The sequence below is a fragment of the Capsicum annuum genome, chromosome 4 (genome assembly GCF_002878395.1).
Source record: "Capsicum annuum cultivar UCD-10X-F1 chromosome 4, UCD10Xv1.1, whole genome shotgun sequence".
Taxonomy (NCBI): Eukaryota; Viridiplantae; Streptophyta; class Magnoliopsida; order Solanales; family Solanaceae; genus Capsicum; species Capsicum annuum.
The window spans coordinates 154,219,819-154,236,170 of NC_061114.1; positions in this window are offsets into that span (position 1 = coordinate 154,219,819).

The following is a 16,352-nucleotide window of genomic DNA, read 5'->3' on the forward strand; positions in this document are numbered from 1 at the left end:
TATATTTATATATTACTGAAATTATTTTGTTGTGGATTGTCTTTGAAATAATCTGAGCTAAGTTCGGTAGAAATCTTTAGCATCGAGTGGGAGGTATAAAGTGACCTTACTTTTCTAGAACTACGTGCCCCCGTAGGAGTGAGCCTGAGGCTGATTTATGTGTTAATCACTAGTTTGTGTGGGTTTGATATCGATAGTCCTACTCCGATGGCAAGGATAGGATGGTTCTTCCCAACGTGGGTTGTACGTTAGACTCCATGTAGCTCACATGGTTTATGTCGGTTATAGGATCTCTCAGTGTGTGTGTATTTCCTTGTGTCTATGGTGAATGGTGAAATGATTTGAAAGTGGAATTGTGAAAATATTCTTTCGAAAGATTTAAATGATATTTACATTATGAGAATTGGTATTCTTGATGAACTGAAAGTGATTGACAAATTATATGATGACTCACATGTGTTATTGTACTTATTTCATCCTCTCATGATTATGATGATTTTCTTCGGGCTATGTGAGTCTTTCATACATCCTGCATATTTCTTATAAATATTTATGATGATGATGTTTATACAACTGCATACACCCCCATATACTCGATTTCTTTCCATGGTACTGACCCACATCTTCAGATGTGGGCTGAATTTTCTTGGAATGTAGGTTCAAGTTCTCAGTTCTAGGTTCAACAGTGATTCTTCGGGCACGCTGTTCTAGATCCTCTGTTGTGGTGAGTCCTCATGTTCCAAGGACATGATGTCTGATGTTGGTTTCATAAAATTGTTTACATTTGATAATTGAGTATGAGTCAGTTGGGGCATGTCTCAATGGCTTGCTGGTTTTATTAATTTTCTTAGAGGCTTGTCAGACTAGTATAGATATTGGGAGTTGACTAAAAAGTCGTATTTTGTTATCTTTCTAAAATTCTTTTATTCTTGGATGATGATTACTCTGTTGATATTTGAGGGTTATTTATGGAAACTCCGTTGATTTGTGTTGAACTAAATGAAAATGGCTCAAAGGGTTAGCTTGGGGCTACTCGTAGCCTCAAGCACTGTATGACGCTTTGGGACCCATTTTCTGGGGCGTTAGACATTACATTTATCTTATAAAGGCCTTCGGTTAGATAGACTTTTCCTACATATATTTCTCTTTTTCTAATTACAATTTTTTCAGAAATGGTTACACATTTGAATCTGTTCTTGTCTAGAAGTGAAACTGGAATTAAATACCTATGTAACTCCAAAACATACAAGACATTGTTAAGTGTCAAGACCTTTCTGGAAGTCATCTTTAAGCAATTTTTTCTGTTCTTTCTACCTTAGCCGTAGCGGAGTTAGCCATGTAGATCATTTCTTTTACTTGAGCCGGAGCGAATGACGAAAACAACTCCTTGTTGGCACATACATGGAGGGTGGCACCAGAATCCATCCAACATTTGCAACGATTCCCCGTCAATTTGCATTTTGAGAACATAGCAAACAGATCATCGTATTCTTTGTTGGATTCAATCATATTTGCTTGATCCTTCTTCTTGCCTTTATTTGGGGTACGACAATCTATGGAATTGTGGCCAATTTTGCCACAGTTGAAGCATTTTCCCTTGAACTTTTTCATGGGTTGGTTGCTTCCTTGTTCAGTTTTCTTCCTTTTCTTGGAATTTTTTTGGTCATCTTCTACAATATGTGCTCCATTAATTGTAGAATTCCCCTTTGACCTTCTTTCTGCAGCTTTATTATCCTCTTCAATATGAAGTCAGACAATAAGATCTTCAATAGTAATATCCTTGTGTTTATGCTTTAAGTAGTTTTTGAAGTCTTTCCACAAAGGTGGTAGCTTCTCAACTATCGCTGCTACATGGAAAGCATCATTCACAATTAAACCTACAATACAGTTTATGTGAGTATTAAGAACATTTTTAATTTGTTCAACTAAGGTATTTTTTAAAGATATACCATCTGCTAGAAGATCATGTATGATGACTTGCAACTCCTGTACTTGAGAGACAACAGATTTGCTATCTATCATTTTGAAGTCCAGGAATCGTGCAATAAGGAATTTCTTAATTCCCACATTCTCCGTCTTAGATTTTTGTTCAAGTGCCCCCCACAATTCCTTTGATGTCTTGGTTCCACTATAAACATAGTAAAGGTCGTCTTGGAGACCACTCGAAATATAATTCCTGCAAAGAAAGTCCAATTGTTTCCAAGCTTCTACAATAATGAAGTGGTCTTTGTCCGAGGTTTCCTCGGGCACCTCAGGAGCGTCTTGTCTAGTGAACCGTTGCAGACATAAAGTGGTGAGGTAAAAGAAGATCTTTTCCTGCCGCCGTTTGAAGTCGATGCCCAAAATTTTTTCGGGCTTCTCTGCCGGTGCCATTGTTGGCGGAGCATTTGTGCGACTTGATATGACAATATTAGTTGCCCCCACAGACATTGTCACATCAATCATTTGACTTTCGTTAGTCATCTTTCCTGTCAACACAAGACAGAAAAATTTAGTATTTTCAGAATATTACTTATAAAGTTAAATAACTTTTCAACTTTTCTTCTTGTTTCTAATTAACGATGAAGTTTTTATAACTTCAAATCGTCAACCGAGTGAACTTTAACTTATGATGAAGATTTTATGTCTTCTAATCAATAGTTAAATTCAAGTGGAGTAGAAAGCTTAAAGCTTTAATCTCCAAAAATAAGCTATACAGATTCTGTAAAATTAATTATTTCCTTAAGATTGTTATTTCCTTCTACGGGTACGCAAAATCAGTATATGCAGAACAATAATTTCAAATAGAGTTCAAGTATAAACAAGAACAAAATAAAGTAGATCAAATACCCTCAACACAAGATCAAAATGACCTTTCCAAGAGGTGTATTTTATTCTTTCAAAAATTAAGATGAAACAAAAAATAGGCAAGTCGATCGAATTCACGGAGTTTCCTTAAGGAAATAATTCCCCTCATCGTACCCGAGGTTGTGGAATTTTTCCTCCCTGAATAAAATGACTAAACAGACCAACTGTAGTGGTACCTCAAATGGTTGGAATATCTTCGAACGCACAGAACATTTTGATTGATCACAAAGAGTAATTTGGAAGACAATAAGTAATTTTGTATTCTAAAATTTTCATATTAAAACCTGTGGATGAAAGCATGCTTATATAGCCATAACATGCCATTTTCGGAAAGATGCAATGGTTTACTCCAAAGGTTACACCTTTGCTGTAAGTTCATGTCTGTTCATCAAAGATTGCATCTTTTCGTGAACAGTCATCTCATTTCATACTGCGTGTCACTTTATTGAAGGACTGAATCCTTCTGAAGCCTCATTTCGAATCATTGCATCCTTCTATAGCCTCAGTTCAGAACAATGTATTATTTCTGAAGCACCAGTTTGAAAACAATGCATCAATCTCTTAAAATAATTCAACTGTTACTACATGTATATATAAATGGAGGTCCGAAACACTGCAGAAAAATTTTACTGCGATTTTCCTTGGCATTCTTTGGAATTCAAATAAAGTTTTTCCAAAAGATAGATCTCATCGATCATTTTCCAAATCCAAATCCAAATCTAAAGTCGAGTCAAGTGAGCGACGACGACAACGACGTGAGGAATCTATTATTTCTTGCCTCACTTGCCATGTGGAGTAAGTGTTTTTGATTATAAACACTTTCAAGTTCTCTTCTTCCACCAATGTGGGATAAAGATTAAACTTTCTAATTTGGGAGTACACTTTCTATTTTGGTATCTCCTTCCCCTCCATAATTTTATTCTCCATTTTTTCCATTCACACTTTTTTCATTTACTATAAACCCAACAATCCCCCACATGAATGGTGAATGGCTATTTTTCATAAAATTTTTATGGACAAGTATGTGATCATCAAGCAAAGACTGATTGCATCTGGATAATTGGGTTTTCCTTTGAACTTTTTGTAATGAACATGCATCGGATGCACTCGGTCAATCGGTAGATTTGATATCTTTGAATCATCAAGCTTTAATATATTGCTAGACAATCATGTCACACAACCAGCCTTTTAATATTTATGGTTCTCACGGTTTTGTTCTTTTCAGCCATGAATTTGTCCCGATTTCATTAGAGCTTAGAGAATAGGCCTTTACGAACATTCTCCTTGAAGCGGCTTCTACTTCGCCCTCACATAGGTGATTTCTAAATGTTCAATCCTATAGATTAAACTATTTAGTCAAATCTACTAAATTTAGCTAATCATGAAAAAACTTTTCACCTTAAGTCTTATCCTTGTTTACTATACATTGTCTACATCATGAGAATGCGTTGGGTAATTGACAATGTTGAACCTGTCAGACACAACTTTGTTTGATCTCCTTGAACCTAGCTCTTGGGATCTCCAGTCTACTATGTAGAGTTACCACCATGCTGACTTGTCCTAGGCCTTAAACCCATTCCCTTGGATGTCCTTTCCACTTCTTCTCTATATAGGCCTTTTGCAAGTAGATCCGACAAATTATCCTTTGACTTTACATATTCAACAGTGATAATTCCACTAGAGAGAAGTTCTCTAATGGTATTATGTCTCCGTCGTATTTGATGAGATTTACCATTGTACATCATACTCCCTGCCCTACCTATAGCCGCTTAGCTATCACAGTGTATGCATATTGGTGCCACTGGCTTAGGCCAATACAAAATATCTTCTAAGAAATTCTGAAGCCATTCTGCTTCTTCACCGACTTTATCCAATGCGATAAATTTAGATTCCATTATAGAGCGAGCAATACAAGTCTGTTTAGATGCTTTCCAAGAGACTACTCCTCCACCGATAGTAAATACATATCCACTTGTGGATTTTACTTCGTTCGATCCGGTGATCCAATTTGCATCACTATATCCTTTAAGTATCGCAGGATATTTATTATAATGCAAAGCATAATCTTGAATGTATTTAAGATACCCCAAAACTCTTTTCAATGCCATCCAATGAGTTTTGTTGGGTTTACTCGTGTACCGACTTAATTTACTGATAGCGCATGCTATGTCTTGTCGTGTACAGTTAATTATATACATTAAACATCCCAATACTCTTGTGTACTCCAATTATGAGTCACTTTCACCTTCATTTTTTCAAAGTACAAAGCTCACATCTAATGGAGTCTTGGCAATACCGAATTTCATATACTCAAATTTGTCAAGTACCTTTTCAATATAATGAGACTGTTATAATGCCAACCCTTGTATAGTTCTATGGATTCTTATACCTAAGATCACATCCGCAACTCCAAGGTCTTCCATATCAAACTTGCTCTCAAGCTTTCGTTTTGTTACATTTATGTCAGAAATGTCTCTACTGATGATTAACATATCACCCACATATAAACAAATAATGACTTGGTGATTTGGAGTGTCTTTAATATAAACACATTTATCACATTCATTTATGTTGAATCCGTTTTCCAACATGGTTTGATCAAACTTTGCATGCCATTGTTTAGGTGCTTGGTTTAGTCCATATAATGACTTAATAAGTTTACACACTTTTTTTTCTTTCCTGGAACCACAAAACCCTCAGGTTGTTCTATGTATATTTCTTCCTCCAATTCTCCATTTAGGAAAGCAGTTTTCACATCCATTTGATGGATTTCAAGACCATATACCGCAGACAAGGCAATTAACATTCGAATCGATGTTATCCTTGTTACTTGAGAGTATGTATCAAAGTAATCAAGGCCTTCTTTTTGTTTGAAGCCTTTTACTACAAGTCTTGCCTTGTATTTGTCAATAGTACCATCTGGTTTCATTTTCCTTTAAATATCCATTTAAAACCTAAAGGTTTATTTCCAGGAGGAAGATCAACGAATTCCCATGTATGGCTGCTTAATATTGAATCAATCTTACTATTGACTACCTCATTCCAAAAGGATGAGTCTGACGACGACATCACTTTTTTAAATGTTTGAGGCTCATTTTTTAAGAGAAATGTTACAAAATCCGATCCAAATGAAGTTGACGTTCTTTGATGTGTACTACATCTTGGATTTTCTTCATTATGTACATTCTCACTTGGTTCATCTCGAGGTCATTTAGATCCTCCACTAGACTGTTCATGTCTAAGTTTATATGGGTAAATGTTTTCAAAGAATTCAGTATTATCTGATTCAATTGTCGTTTTTTTATTAATATCTGGATGTTTGGATTTATTAAAAAAATCAACATGCTTTACTACTTTTAGAATATCCTATGAACATATAGTCCACCGTTTTAGGTCCTATCTTAACCGTTTTAGGTATAGGAACTTGAACCTTCGCTAGACACCCCAACACTTTGAAATATTTCAAGTTGGGTTTCCTTCTTTTCAATTTTTTGTAAGGAATTGATTGTGTCTTACTATGGGGAACTCTATTGAGTATACGATTGTCCGTAAGGATAGCCTCCCCTCACAAGGTTTGCGGTAAACCAGAACTTATAAGTAAGGCATTCATCATTTCCTTTAAAGTTTGATTTTTTGTTTTCCATAATTCCATTAGATTGAGGTGAATATGGGGACATAGTTTGATGGATTGTACCATTCTCTACACATATTTACGCAAAGGAAGATTCATATTCTCCGCCCCTATGACTTCTTATCATTTTAATCTTTTTGTCTAACTGATTTTCAACTTCAGTTTTATACTGTCTAAACGCATTTATTGCTTTATCCTTACTGTTTAGTAAGTAGACATAACAATATCTAGTGTAATCATAAATAAAAGTTATGAAATACTTTTTCCCACTACGTGATGGTGTTGACTTCATATCACAAATGTCAGTGTGTATTGAGTCTAAGGGATTGGAATTCCTTTCAATGGAATCAAAAGTGGAGTTAGCCATGTTGATCATTTTTTCTACTTGAGCTGAAGCGAATGACAAAAATAACTCGTTGTTGGCACATACATGATGGGTGGCACCAGAATCCATCCACCATTTGCGATGATTCCCCATCAAGTTGCATTCTAAGAACATAGCACACAGATCATAGCATTCTTTGTTGGATTCAATCATATCTTCTTGATCCTTCTTCTTGCCTTTCTTTGGGGTACGACAATCTATGAAATTGTGGCCAATCTTGCCACAGTTGAAGCATTTTTCCTTGAACTTTTTCTTGGGTTGATTGCTTCCTTGTTCAGCTTTCTTCCTTTTCTTGGAATTGTTTTGGTCATCTTCTATAATATGTGCTCCATTAATTGTAGAATTACCCTTTGATCTTCTTTCGGTAGCTTTATTATCCTCTTCAATACAAAGTCAGACAATAAGATCTTCAATAGTCATCTCCTTGCGTTTATGTTTTAACTAGTTTTTAAAGTCTTTCTACAATGGTGGTAGCTTCTCAACTATCAATGCTACTTGGAAAGCATCATTCACAATTAAAACTACAATACAGTTTATGTGAGTATTAAGAATATTTTTAATTTGTTCAACTAAGTTATTTTTTAAAGATATACCTTTTGCTACGAGATCATGTATGATGACTTGCAACTCCTGTAGTTGAGAGACAATAGATTTGCTATCTATCATTTTGAAGTTCAGAAACCGTGCAATAAGGAATTTCTTAATTCCCGCATCCTCCATCTTATATTTTCATTCAAGTGCCCCCCCACAGTTTCTTTGATGTCTTGGTTTCACTATAAACATAGTAAAGGTCATCTTGGAGACCACTTAGAATATAATTCCTGCAAAGGAAGTCCAATTGTTTCCAAGCTTCTACAATAAAGAAGCGGTCTTTGTCTGAGGTTTCCTTAGGCACCTCAGGAGCGTCTTGTCTAGTGAACCGTTGCAGACATAAAGTGGTGAGGTAAAAGAAGATCTTTTCCTGTCACCATTTGAAGTCAATGCCCAAAAATTTTTTGGGCTTCTCCGCCGGTGCCATTGTTGGCGGAGCATTTGTGAGACTTGATATGACATTAGTTGCCCCCAAAGACGTTGTCGCATCCATCATTTGACTTTTGTTAGTCATCTTTCCTGTTAACAAAAGACAAAAATTTAGTATTTTCAGAATACTACTTATAAAGTTAAATAACTTTTCAACTTTTCTTCTTATTTCTAATTAACGATGAAGTTTTTATAACTTCAAATCGTCAACCGAGTGAACTTTAACTTGTGATGAAGATTTTATGTCTTCTAATCAATAGTTAAATTCAAGTGGAGTAGAAAGCTTAAAGCTTTAATCTCCAAAAACAAGTTATACAGATTCTGTAAAATTAATTATTTCCTTAAGATTGTTATTTCCTTCTACAGGTACGCAGAATCAATATATGTAGAACAATAACTTTAACTAGAGTTCAAGTATAAACAAGAACAAAATAAAGTATATCAAATACCTTCAACACAAGATCAAAATGACCTTTCCAAGAGGTGTATTTTATTCTTTCAAAAATTAAAATGAAACAGAAAATAGGCAAGTCGTTCAAATTCACGGAGTTTCCTTAAGGAAATAATTCCCCTCACTGTACCCGAAGTTGTGGATTTTTCCTCCCTGAATAAAATGGCTAAACAGACCAACTGTAGTAGTATTTTTTTAATATTTTTTCCACTAAAATGCGCTTTTATTTTTTTTTTACCACGTCAGCCTTTAAGGGAAAAAGATAATATACTTTAAAGTTCATACTGGAGGTAAATAATTGTCTGATTAGTTTAGGGTCTAAAGTAAGTTTTGCTAACAAGTTGAAGGGGGATTTGATGTATTTTCTCTTAAAAATAATATAAAAAAATTACTTTGTAATTCAAAAATATTGGACACTGACTTTTGATGAACAAAATTGAATACTGACTTTTGATGAAGAAATTCTTTGACATTATAATTGTAATTTTTTAAAAATCATATTTCAAAAATTTGAGTCTAGAATCAAAAAGAAAAAAAGAAAATAGTTAAAGAAGTAAGAATGGGGAGAGGGGAAGGGTGGGTTGGAAGAGGGGGGATGAGGAATCGGTTAAGGTGGATTTGGGAGAGAGGGATGGTGTGGGGTAGGGGAGTTGTAGATTCAAGAAAAGAAATTGGAAGGGCTGGGGTTGGGAAGGGGGGCGTGTTCATATGAAGAACGGTAGTGGGGGCAGTGTGGGGGTGGGGGCCGATGGAAAAGAAAGGTTAGGAATAAGATTTTTTCCCTTTATCTCTCTCTCTCTCTCTATACATACATATATATACATGTATGCATATATATATATATATATATATATATATATACATACACATATATATATATATATATATATATATATATTGGTTTGGGAGATTATTTTTTAAAAAATATTTATGTGGTACTGACATGGCTCTAGACGTGGCTTGTGTATAGCACTCTCCATAGTAAGAGCGGCATAACATTTTTGGGGTGGTATAAAATTCACTCAAAAGTTATTAAGGGGGTACATAATTACCCGTATAGTTTAGAGTCTAAAGTAATTTATATGGATAAGTTCAAGGGTGAAATGATGTATTTTCTCATAAAATATCTTTTCAACATTTTGATCCTCAAATATTAAAATATCTACTCTCCATTTTAAAAACAATAATAAAGTTTAACTTGACACAGAGTTTACAAAAATAAAAGACTTTTGAATCTTACGATCTTAAATTAAAGTTATACTAAATGTACCAAAATATTATTTAATTTCGTGATCTTAAACATGTCACGTGAAAGTTGAAATTAAAATATTGACAAAAGAAAAAAGGAATCATTATTTTTTAAACAGATTAAAAAAATATGTCATTCCTTTTTAAATGGAAGAAGTATTTGTTTTTTCCTTCTTAATTTGGCAACAAAGACTTCCCTCAAAGCCTGGTACTTGCAAAAATCATACTCACAGTGTTTTTTATTTTCACCTCATTGACTCAACATTAAATTTTTTTGTCTATTTGAGTTTGACAAAGTATAGTCCATTCTAAACTCAGAATATAGGATGACTGTGGTAAGATTGAAGGCTAGCTTAGAACCAATGTCACTACAGTTATTTTTTTTAATAGAGGCTTAATTATGTTGACTCAATGTTTTATTTTGTCCAAATAAAAATTGTTGTTTTGCTATTCTATGATTATAATATTAAAACAATGCTATAAATGGGCAATTGATTACTTTTTTCATAGTACAAAAGCCCTTTCATAAAATAGTAGGTTACCTAAATAGATTGGCTTTGTTCAGGGGAGAAGCACTGAAAAAAATATATTATTGATACAAGTGAAAATTATTGAAATAAGGAAAAGGGATACACCTCCAAATATGATTGTCAAGCCGGGCATGATGAAAACATATGATAGGATTAAATGTGTGTCTCTGATGATGGTATTGAGGAAGATTGGTTTTGAATAAGGATTGATTGATATGTTTTTTTGGCTAATCAGCAATAGTTGATATTCAATCCTTTTAAATGATCAACCTAAAGGTTTTATCGAGTCTTCTAGAGGAGTTAAATTAGGAGATCCCCTATCTCCGACCTTTTTTATTATAGCAGATGAAGTATTGCCAAAAACTTTGAATAATCTAATTGCAAGAAAAGAGTTCAAAAGATTTAAAATGCCAAGGGGAAGTCCAATGATCAATCATCTTGCTTTTGCTTATGATATGATTATTTTATGCAAGAAAGAGGTGAGAACTTTACAACTGGTAGCTACAACTTTGAAAAATATGAGCAGGTTTCAGGACAAAAAGTAAACAAGGAAAAAAGTGCTATTTACTTACATCACAATGTAGTAGCAGGGAAAGTGATTATGTCAGAAGTTTTAATAGGAATATTGAGGAAGGGGTTTACTTTTACTTATTTAGGATGCCCTATTTTTTACAAAAGAAAACAAAAAGCTTATTATCAACAGTTAATATAGAAGATAGGTGCAAAGCTCCAAACATGGAAAGAAAAACTGTTATCCTATGGGGGTAGAGCCATTTTGATCAAACATGTATTGCAAAGTATCCCAATCCACTATCTATCAGTAATGAATCCTTCCTCGAATGTGTTAAATCATATCTATAAGATGCTTTCTCGATTCTTTTGAAGCAGTTGCATAGGTGGTGGAGGAAGGCATTGGACTAGGTGAAAAAACTTATGCTTGCCAGAGGTGGGGAAAGGCTTGGGCTTTAGGTAGTTGCAGGAAGTGTTAATGGCACCTTTCTCTAAATTATGGTGGAATTTTAGGACCAAATCATCAATTTAGGGTGAGTATATACATAATAAATACTGCAAAAAAGAAAGTCTTAACCAAGTGATTTGGAAGGCAGGGAACAACGGTTCACAGGTATGGAAAAAATAATATAGGCAAGAGACTTAAATAGAACACCATATTAGATGGACGCTAAAGGGAGGATCTATATTTCCATGGCATGATAATTGGACTGGTTTAGGTAATTTGTATACCATCACAGGTGATGAGTTTGGATAGGATCAGAATTATCAACATGTTAGTGAACTAGTTAAATAAGGAGAATGAGATAAAGAAGTGCTAAGGGATATTTAATCAGAAGAATAATCAACCATATTCTGACAAATATTAAAGCTCCAAAGGTAAGAACAGGTAAACATGAACCAAGATGGATGCTAAAAATTAAGGGGAAATTGACAGTCAAACCTGCTTAGGGATATATCAGACAAAAAGATCAGCCAAATAGTATTTACAAGAAGATATGGATGAATGATTTGCTTTTGAAAATATCATTTCTTATGTAGAGGGCTTGGAAGCTTATGATAATAGTAGATGTTGGGGTTGTGAGAGTCCTAGCCAGGAGACTATGTCTCAGGTATTCCTAAGATCATATATTGCTAATAGGACTTGGTCCTATTTTTCTACTTGTGCTGGAATAAACATAGATAGATTTCGTTTAAGGGAAATTATAATGCAGTGAAGGAATGAAAAGGTAAAGAAAGACATGGTCTCATATTATAATGCAATACCAAGCTTTGTAATTTGGGAAATCTAGAGAAGAAGAAATCTCAGTAAGCATGAAGGAAAACACACTTCACAACAAAAGATGATTCATAATGTTACCAAAAACATGTTGATAATGCTAAAGGTGAGGATACAAAGGAGGAAATTTTTAAGCAATTGGAAGGAAATATTGAAGGAATTGGAGACATACACACATATACTGAAGGTTATACAGGTTTTATGAGAGTTCCCACCAAATGGCTGTGTCAAATACAATATGGATGGGGCTTTAAGAGGCAATCCTGGACTCAATTCTTATGCATTTTGTGTAAGAGATAAAAAGGGTGATATATTCTATGCAGAATGTGAGCAGATATAGGACATAACAAGTATATAGACAGAGACAACAACTCTTCTATAATCCAGTAAACATTACAATAAAGCAACACATAATCAAATGATCTTTTAAATAGATTCATTACTGTTATCAAGTTTATGCAAAAAGAATGGTCTTATACATGGAATAAGTAGAGAAGGTGGAGAAAATAGAGTCACTACTAGCAGATAAGGTGTACACATTTCAATATATTTTTAGAGAAGGAAACACAGTAGCAAATTTTCTAGCTAACATAGCAATTTATAAATGAGGCAACAATTTTACAAGTTTTAAAAGTATAGAAGCTACATGTAGAAGATTAATAAATAGTGATAAATTACAATACCCATACTTAAGAGTATCACCAAGCATAGGGTGATGGGACTGGGAAGGCTAAGCATGAAGTTTTTCACGAGCACAATGACAAAGTGCCTCAGAGGTATCAAAAAAAACTAAAATTCTAACTAGCCTATGTACTTCACCAATAAAAATGACCTGACAAAATGGGAGGATCTTGGGTCAAACTGAACATGGAGAACCTGAAAGCTAGTCATTTAATATTTGGGGTGGTGGATTGAAGATACCCTTGCACTCTATTCTAGCTCTACCTATAGAAAGAGAAGAGTCAAGATCGACAACAACATAGTCAAATATAGTGTGACAGATTACTAATTAAATAGATGAGGCAGCAAGAGATGAGATCTTATAGAGTTTATTAGTAAACCATACTATCCACCAAAGAGCATAACTGAAAAAGAAGAAAAAAGAATCATAAGAAGGCAACTAAGACAAGACATGGAAGGGAAGATATAAAATTACTCCTGAAAGTTAATAAAGCAACAACAGTAAGCAGAAGATGGAGGCGATGAAGATTAATGACCAGAGGAGAAGGGCGATGAGCTCTAGATTGAGGTATGGTGGTAACACCTCTTCAGGTGTTAAGGGTAGAGAAAGGGAAAGCCAAGTGTCTCATTTTGGAAACCCTACTAAGGGTATATATAAGGGTAGACTCGAGTTATCGAGTTGGGCTTGGGATTTTTATCATTTTTGTTTGGTTTTATGGACTAATAAGGGTGTTGGGCTTAATTTAATGTGTTGTTTTATTTGATTTTAGTAAAACCCAAAATTTCCCCCCCTAAAAAATTGGCAACCTAAAATAGTAGTCAAACCACTTTCTTTCAACATAGAAGGGAACATAATGTGTCGTGGTTTCATGGCACATTTAATATATAAAATGGTGAAAATATGCATTGACTTAAGTTGTTTCTTCCGATATGATGTGGGTTATATGTGTTTTAAAGGTAAACTAGGTCAAAAGTGGTGTTGGACTAAAAAGGAGAAAATAAAATTCTAAGTTGAAGTACCGGTCAAGCTACGAGTTGTTAAGTCATATTACGACTCATAGATAGGCTCGTAAAGATAATAGTAGCAAAACTGAAGCCTAGAAAAGAACTTACAGAAGGTTGTTAGTCATAAGGTCAGACTATAACACATAGTGAAAAGTTGTATTATAACCACTAGGTAAAGTATGGATGGTTAAAACTCCAGTAGTATTGAGTAAAGACCACGAGTCGTGAGGACTGTCTATGACTTGTGGTGAGTAGTCGTAAGGAGAACACATTTAATTTTCCTGAAGGTGAAAAAATACTGGAATGATGAATATTCACAGCGTACAACTCGCTTGGTAACACTAAAAGTTATAACCTCTGAAGCCTGAAGAGAGATACAATAACAGGAAATGAGTCATAACCAGACTGACTCATTGCCAAAGGCGTAACCACTCATAACACAGTTTTTCTATTCTATTTTAATTAGGATTTTTTTGTTATTTTGAAATACTATAAATACTCTAGGGTTATTCCTTTATTATTTTATCTATTTTTGGGACTTTTTTGGCATACTTTGATGCCTTGATCCTCAATAATTTGTTCGTGTGTTTTTGGTTTTGTATTCAGTTGGAGATATTGGATTTTACTCTTTCACCATTGTTCAATTAATTACATGTCTTCTTTATTGAATTTGATGGATTGTTTCATAACCATGAGAAACTAATTTCCTTGACTAGGGTTGTGGGAACCTTGGCGAATTAACTATACAAGGAAAGTGGGAGATTCATCAACATTTCTATAGTTGCATGCATCTTGATTTAATTTATATTAATTGTATCCCAATCTACTGCAGAAGCTTAGGAATTGCCTGTATTCGAGATATTCCTCATAAAGTAGTTATAGATTGGGTAAATGATATTACGATAGTGATTTGAGGATATCAACCCTCATCTAATCAACTTGAGACCCAAAAGATGATAGTTGCACTGGGGTTAAAGACAAGGGACAACATGGTGACGCCCTAAGACTAAAAAGGTAACGAGTGAGATTTATCAATGCATTCACAAAATGGTTGATAATACATAACTTGCCACACTTTGCATGCAGAGTAGTAGGATAGGTGAGTAGAACACGAGAATATTTTGGAGTCAAAATCTAGGGAGAACATAGTCCTAGTGTTTGTCCTCTGTTGTTTAAAATCTCAAGCACTCAATCTCGGTTATGAGTTACTGTGACTTCCAAATCCCCCAATTAATTTTTTGCACTGCCCATGATTTTATCTAGTTTGAGACATAATTCCACATTCCCTATGGTTTCGACCCCAAACTATTTTGGGTTACTATATTTGGCATCGACCATAATATTTTTCTTTAGAGGTTAGTTTTAGGTGACATCAAATTTTGGTGCCGTTGTTGGGGAATACAGTGTTAAGTTATTGATTGGATTTGTTGATGTTTTGAGTGTTTATTTTCTACTTTTAGTTAGGTATATGTCGGTGCTTACCTAACACTAGGAGTTAAGGCAATCCCTTGCTCCTGTTAAATCTTGAACCAGAAAGACTCTTACAGCCAAATCATGTAATGACTGAACATATATTGGAAAATAATTTAGAAGGGGTTCGGGATGACCCTTTTCTTATGCCTTCCCCTGCTCTAGGTGATCCATAGAATATTGCTAGTAGACCAAAAACAGTTGATACAGAGAAGAGCAGTTGAGGAAGCCCAGTTGGCTCAATAAGCAGATCTATACCCCAGGAAATTTTTTGTTGAAATTATGTGCGTAAACGTGTTGGGTTCTATCTTCTAGATTGAATTGTAAATTTTTCATGTGGAATGTATTATATTATGACCCACCATTGAATAGAGTATCGAATAAGATTTTCAACGATATATGGATCATCCAAAATGGACACCCAAGCGATGAGTTATGAACATTCTGATCGAACTGTGAATAGTAGTGAATAGTAAAATGTGCAGGAAAAAGTACTGAGGCCTGGCGTATTTTTGATCCAACTTTAAATGATCATAACTCCTTGTACATAATGATATGGGTGATATACTATATATCAATGAAAAGAACTGCGAGTCCTCTTTCCAATGAAATTGGTTTCATCCAATTTGTCTATCGGAGCAAAAAGTTATGGTCGATCTACTTTAGCCTATCAAAAGCAATTTTTTAGGTCAACTTCAAATGATCATAACTTCTCATACACAATGATCTAGGTGAGATAATATAGATCAACAGAAATATATGAGAGTCCTCTTTCTAATGAAATTGGTTTCATCCAATTTGGATATCGGAGTAAAACGTTATGGTTGATCTACTTTAGACTATCAAAACAGTCCACCAAAGGACAAATTCGAGAATTATTTGATTTTTAGGGGCGTTTTGGTTATTTTCCCTCACCCAAAATCCGTCCAAACCCTATGTTAAAGCCTATTAGAAGCATTATATATTATATTTCATCAAAAATTCCTCAAAAATAAAATCCTAAGCTCCTATATCCAACTTCAAGAACCTCCAAAGTTCACCATTTATTCTGCAAATTTATTCAAGATTCCAAGTTCCTAGTTCAAGAACTCCAAGAACCATGATTCAAAGGCATGATTAACATCTCAAAAATGATTATGGATCTAAAGTTCATCATTCAAGGTATGTGGGGTTTTTCAACAAGAACTCCCTTTCATTCTTGTGCCCAAAAGTAATTTTCTTTACAAAGGCATGATTTTTATTTGATTTTTATGAATTTGAAGCATGAACCCATATTTTATGATGATTATTATGAA